This window comes from Vulpes vulpes, chromosome 2 (genome assembly GCF_048418805.1).
Source record: "Vulpes vulpes isolate BD-2025 chromosome 2, VulVul3, whole genome shotgun sequence".
Classification (NCBI taxonomy): domain Eukaryota; kingdom Metazoa; phylum Chordata; class Mammalia; order Carnivora; family Canidae; genus Vulpes; species Vulpes vulpes.
The window spans coordinates 12976725-12983263 of NC_132781.1; positions in this window are offsets into that span (position 1 = coordinate 12976725).

Genomic DNA, 6539 nt, shown 5'->3' on the forward strand with positions numbered 1-6539 from the left:
GGTCTATCTTCCCCGAGCCTAGCTCAGCGCCGCGTTTTGTCACATTCCCTCTATGGCAGCGCAGGCCGGTGCCGCAAGGGTCACCTGCACAGAGCAGCGCCCTCGGCAGCGGCTGGTGACCGCGGGGTGTGCCTGTGCAGGGGGCGACTGGGAGGCCCGGCAGGACCAGGAGCCCCCCCACCCCAACCCCCGCGGAGGCCACGGGGAGGACCTGGGGGAGCACCAGGCAGACCATCAGGACCCAGTAACCCACCCAGCAGGCTTGCTGCTCCCCGGCGGTCCCCGGAAGCCTGTCCCCACCCTTGTGGCCCAGGGGAGCCTCCGGCTGGGCGGGCAGCCCGTCGGCAGGTGTGCTTCCTGCACCCACAGCCTCCTGCCGGTGCCCAGACCCTTGCATCAACCCCCCCCACCCTGTGCCCACCCCGCACCCCGCACCCCTTCATTCCGCGTGCATCTGCTCCAGAGAGGCAGTGGAGGGGCGGTTAGGAGCCGAGTCTGCAGCCACACTGCTTGGTGTCCCCCTGAAGTCAGGGCGCATGCTTTGTGCCTCCCCGTGCCTCAGTTTCCCCTCTGTGTAAGGGCGTGACCAGGTGCCTAGCCCACAGGGCCACGGAGAGGTGAGTCTGTGCGAGGCTCCCACGAAGGAAGCATCCGCTCTCGGAGGTTCCGCGGAGACCAAGCCCAGGGTGGCCCAAGCAGAGAGTGGCCATCGGGGGTTTCCCTCTTTCTGTCCTTTTGGAGAAAGGGGCCATGTGTCAGCTCATTAGCCGATCCCGGCGGGAAGGGAATTCTGGAGCCAACTTCAGAGTCTGGGCGCAGGGCTGGAGGGGGGTGGGAACCCCCGGCAGGCCTAGGAATTGAGTTTGGGGGGGCAGGGGAGCCTCAGCCTGTGGCCCCCACGGCACACCTGCGCCCCCGCTGCAGCCTTGGCACCTGCTCCGCTGGGTGACAGGTCAAGGCCCCCGCAGCGCGAGCCCCTTATCATTTCCCGGGTACCGGGGGGCCCCAGGCCGGGCCCCAAGCGGCTGCACGGTGAGCGTCTGCTGGAAGAAGGAGTCGATGTCTAACAGGCAGAGGAATTCAAGCCCGGGACCCTCCGGCCGCAGACACCCCTATCCATCCGGCCCGGCCCGCAGTTCCGGGCAGAGCCCCTTGGCCTGGGGGCTGGGGTCTCTAACTCCAGGCCAAGCAGGAGCTCCCTGAGGGCAGCCCGTGGCTAGGAGGCCATGCAGGACACACGGGCTCGGGCCTGGCCCAGGCCCTGCAGCCATCGAATCCCAGCTTCAGCCAGGCCTGCGAACGTTGGTCCTTCTGCACCTAGGCCTCCCCCACACGCCACACACTGGCACCCACCCTCTCGGGGCCATGGCCCTCGGCTCCCCCTGACTCCTGCGGGAGCCTCCTGTCTACCGCCTTGTCAGCCAGGCAGAGCCTAGTCCTATGCTGCTCCATCATTTCTTCAAACTCTCCAAGGACCTCCCATTGCCCTGGAGAAAGACCAAACCCCCTAACATGGCTGGGAAACCCTGTGCAATCTCCCCACCCCGGGCACCATCTGGCCCCAGATGGCCCCATATTCTCCTGACTCTCTGGCCTTCCTTCAATTCCTCAAGTGCGCTGTGATGTTTCCAACCACAGGGCCTTTGCACCCACTGTGCTGCCTGAAACATCCTCTCCAAGCCTAGCGAATGCCACTTTACCCTTCATAGCTCAGCTGAGTTGTTAATTCCTGCAGACACGTCCTCTTTCCTCCCAGACTGGTGCATCCTCTTCCCAACCTCACACACTTGCGTGGTACCTACAGCCCTCCTTTGTTACACTTACTGTGTTGCCATTTTTCATTTCTCTGCGGGAATACTGGACGGCCTGCCTTACCGGTTTCCTTTGTGAGATGGGCCTCGTGCTGAGTTGTGCTTGCAATTGCCCTTCCAGGGGGCAGTATAGCTGCAGCCCAGGGTGAGAGGTCAAAACCAGTCCTCCATCCAGTCCTGGCTCCACTGTCCCGTGTCTTTACCTGCCCACTAATAGCCAGTCCATCAGCAAGTCTTGTTGGGTCTGCTGGACAGCCATGGTTCTCCCGGGGGAGAGGGCAGTTTTGCAATATTCGAAGACATTTTGGTTGTCACAGCTGGAGGGGGTCACTGCTGACAACTAGGAGGTACAGGTCAAAGGCCAGGGATGCTGCTAAACACTCTGCGATGCACAGGACAGCCCCCCCACACCCCCACCGGAGAATGATCAGCCCAAAATGCCAGTGGTGCTGCTATTGAAAACCCTGTTCTAACACACACTCAATCCTTTTCCTTCAAAATGTCACCCTTGATCGCCCGTGACCGGGTCCCAGCAAATACCTTCCCTGCTTAGAGCCCTCCGGTGGCTTCCCATCACCCTTAAAATAAAACCCAAACCTTCCTGTGACTGAACAGCCTCATGCAATCTGGCTCGAGGCGCACTGGCTCGACGCTTAGTGGGTGAGCTCAGGAAAGCGCGACCTGTTTATGGGTTCGTGTGTGATCCCAGCCCCGGGAGCAGCGCTTGGCACAGAGTAGGGGCCCGGAGGAGTGTGCGTCGGGGGAGTGAATGAATGAATGAATGAATGCACCTGAGACTGCTTGGAGTCTAGCAAACCATTGCTGTGTTTGGGCCTTGGTGTTCACAGCCCAATTAAGGACACAAGATGTACACACACACACACACACACACACACACACACACAGAATTAATGAAACAGGCTTTCAAAAACTTTTCAGGAGCCTCTGCGGAGGAAAGGGGCGTCCTGAGTCTGTCCCTCGGGGCCTGTGCCCGAGGCCACCTGCAGCCTCGCCCAGTGCGTGTGCAAGCCCCGAGCCTTTCCTCCCCTGTTGAGCGCCCTGGGGGTGAAACTACAGCCACACCGCTCGTGCCCACGGCACAGCAAAGGCCATCGATTTTCACACTCCGTCCCCATCCTGAGAGTGCGCATCACGGGGAGAAAGGCTGTGCCTGCGGGGAATGTGCGAGAAGCGCTTTCAGCTCCAAGAAAGCAGAACTGGATGTCTCTCCAAGATTCCTTTTTTAAAAAGCTAATTCAATAAATAGATCGCGGAGAGGTCTATTCTGGGCACGAGAGGGGAAAGTACAACATGGGAAAGTAAAGAAATGAAGGAGCTGGCGGTGGGCTCCGGGACTCAACAGAACCAGGTGAAAATGGTAAAAAACAGAAGCATAACGCAGATCACACACTCACACACACACACACACACGCACGCACAGCACACGCATCACATACACACGCGCGCCGGGCGAGCATCACAAGGACACGGGACACTCTTCTTGTTCCTATGCACGCGTTTATTTAAAGCCCGTGGCAACCACAAGGGCAGGTCGTATTCGCTGTGCCCATTTTATTTTTATTTTTTATTTAATTTTAAAAACGATTTTATTTATTTATTCATGAGAGACACAGAGAGAGGCAGAGACACAGGCAGAGGGAGAAGCAGACTCCCCGCGGGGCGCCCGATGTGGGACTCGATCCCGGGACCCCGGGATCACGACCTGAACCGAAGGCACATGTTCATCCACTGAGCCACCCAGGCGGCCCTCGCGGTGTCCATTTTAGAGAAGAGGGAAGGAAAGTCTGGAGAGGTCAAAGGACAACCCCCAGGGTGAGCGACACTGGATAAACCGAGCCAACCGCCAGAGCAGAGGCCGGGGCAGTGCCAGAGCCTTCCTGGAGGAGGAGGGCATGAAGGCTGGGGTCTGAGAAGGAAAGGGGGGGGGGGTCACAAACACATGGAACCAGCGAACTAGGGAGGGAGAGAACTAACCCCCTGAGCAAACGTCGACACCATCATGGCCTGTAATCCTCGTGGCACCTGCACAGAGCAGACGTCATCGTTCCCATCTTAGAGATGGAGAAACTCAGGCCCGAGCTAGTAACTGGCTTCTCGTTGCATAAGGCCCCCCAGGGCAGGGAGGCTGGGCACCAGGTCCCGGCCTCCGGGGCCCCAAAGGGAGCCTGGGTCCCAAATGCAGAGCCTTCCCGGCTGCTCCCCCTCAGGGCTTTCTTCCAAGCCCATCCCATTATCCAGGGGGTATTTCCTTCTCTCTGCTTACTCTGCTGCCTCTGAGACTAGATGCCCTTCTGTAGCTGTTTCTAGAAGCCTCTCTCCCACTTTCCCCTCTTCCCTTGACTTTTTTTTTTTTTTTTTTTTAGCTGCCTGGGTGTGGGTGGAAAGAGAAAAATAGCACTGCAGTTCTCAGAACCTGGCAGGTACCTTTACAGCCGCCCCCAACCCGGCTAACTCTCGCCTGGAGAGGCCCCGGAAAAAGGAGCAAGCTGTGGGGAGGGCTGGCTGGTCCCCGGGGGTGGGTTGGGGGCTCACCCACTCACCGTGGGACAGCCCTGGCGTAGAGAACCCCCCCAAAGTCAAAAACAGAATTCTGTGAGTGCAGGTGAATCCCAGGGAGTCTGGGGAGGGCGGGGAGTTTAAGGCTGGCCAGGTGAGGGAAGCCTCATCTGGTGGCTGGCAAAGTTGTCAAAATACCAGCTGATTTCTTTGGCAGTGGGCAGCCGAAGGAGAGGAGGCTCAGTTGAGCAGAATGCCATGGGAATGCATTTACTTTTTAGAAAATGTATAAAGATAACACCTGATTCTCTTAGCTAGTATAAATAAGGAAAAGAAAACCCCACTATCCCATGGTAACCACTGTCATACTTAAATCGCTTCATAATTTGCTCACTTTATTCAAATATTTTTTAAAGATTTTATTTATTTATCCCTGAGAGAGGCAGAGACATAGGGAGAAGTAGGGTCCCCGCAGGGAGCCTGATGTGGGACTTGATCCCAGGATCCCGGGGTCACGCCCTGAGCCAGAGGCAGCCAGAGGCAGCCGCTCCACCACTGAGCCACCCAGGTGCCCCTCATTCAAATATTATTATTACTTATTGTGATTGTGTTACCTTTGCAGGACAGTGAAGCCCTCTCATCAAACTCCCTGGGACCTCAAAGCTGGCCATCTAGAGCAGGGATCACAAACATTGACATGCGCATACTTTAAACATTTTATTGTAACTTAAAGCTTATAATGCACAACCATTCAGAAAAGATGACTTCTAAGTGTGGTGTTTCTTGCATAAACTACCACCCATATACTTGACTTAAAATTTCCAATTTGAAAAAAAAATTTCCAATTGAGTTTATTTGAAGAAAAGCAAAGTAGTCACAGAGCAACCCAACTGCAAAGTCCTAGATTTTTTGCAAAATTTTTTAGTCTTCTGTAGTTACCTTGCCCACGAGTAGCTTGAGAGCCATTTTTTAAAAACTCATTTTTATTATCTTTCTTAAACATTCTATTTTGTGTCTATTAGAACCATCTCTATTATTTGCACTTGTGTTTTATCAGTTTAGGTGGGATTTGTTTAAATTAACCACAAAATAATAGAGCAGACACCAAAAGTTGGGGGAACGAGTTGACTCGTGGTAAGTCACAGTGGGAACAAAATTACATGGAAATACGAGAATACGGGAATTTGAGGAAGAGAACGTACTTAGCATGTCATGGGAATTAATTAGTTTTGAAGAGGAAGAAAAATGTTGGTTAATCTCATAGGTCATTCAGTGGGCATCGACTAAGAAAGATTCCACTACAAAATAGAGGTCTTTCTACATAATTGTTCTTAACGGCTGCATAATATTCCATTTTGTACAGATGTATTATAGTTCATCCTAACTCATCATTTACTGTTGGTATACATGTCCTAGCATTTAAGTGGTTCTCAATATTTTTTAACTATCATAAATGACACTGTGATAAATATTCTAATCTTTATATCTTCACACACTTGACCAATTATTTCACTCTTTCATTCAAAAATACATTTTGAGCTCCTACTAGGCACTATGTACTGTCCTAGCTGTTGGGGATACGGCGATAAGCCAACCCAACAAAACTCCCTGCTTGTGGATTGCATTCCCATGGGAGGTTTTCATGTCCTTAGAAGATATTCCGAAATGTTGGATTCTTGGTCAGTGGCTATAAACCATTTTAGGGGTATTGTTTTGACAATTTGACATTGTCAAAATGCACCCAGAAACAAAAGAAACCAGTGGCTGCTAATTTTTAAGTAACTGAGTCACTTCAAAGTTGTATACATACACATATACACATCTTTCACGCAGAGTTAATAGTTACCAAATATATTATTTATCCATTACTGAGTAACAAATTACTCCAAAGCTTAGCAACTCAAAACTTATTACATCACCATGGATCAGGAATTTGGCAGTGGCTCATCTGGGTGGACTGGCACAGGATCCCTCCCGAAGTTGTAGTAAAGGGGTCACCAGAGCTGCAGTCAGCTAGAGGCTCAACTGGGTCTGGAGCATCTGTTTCAAAGAAAGCTGACTCTCATGGCCATTGCCACGAGGCCTCAGTTCCTCCCCACTTGGGCTTCTTTGTAGGGCTGCACGAATGTCCTCACAACATGGCAGCTGGCTTCCCCCAGAGGAAATGATCCAAGAGATAGCAAGGAAGAAGTGATGCCTTTTGCAATCTAC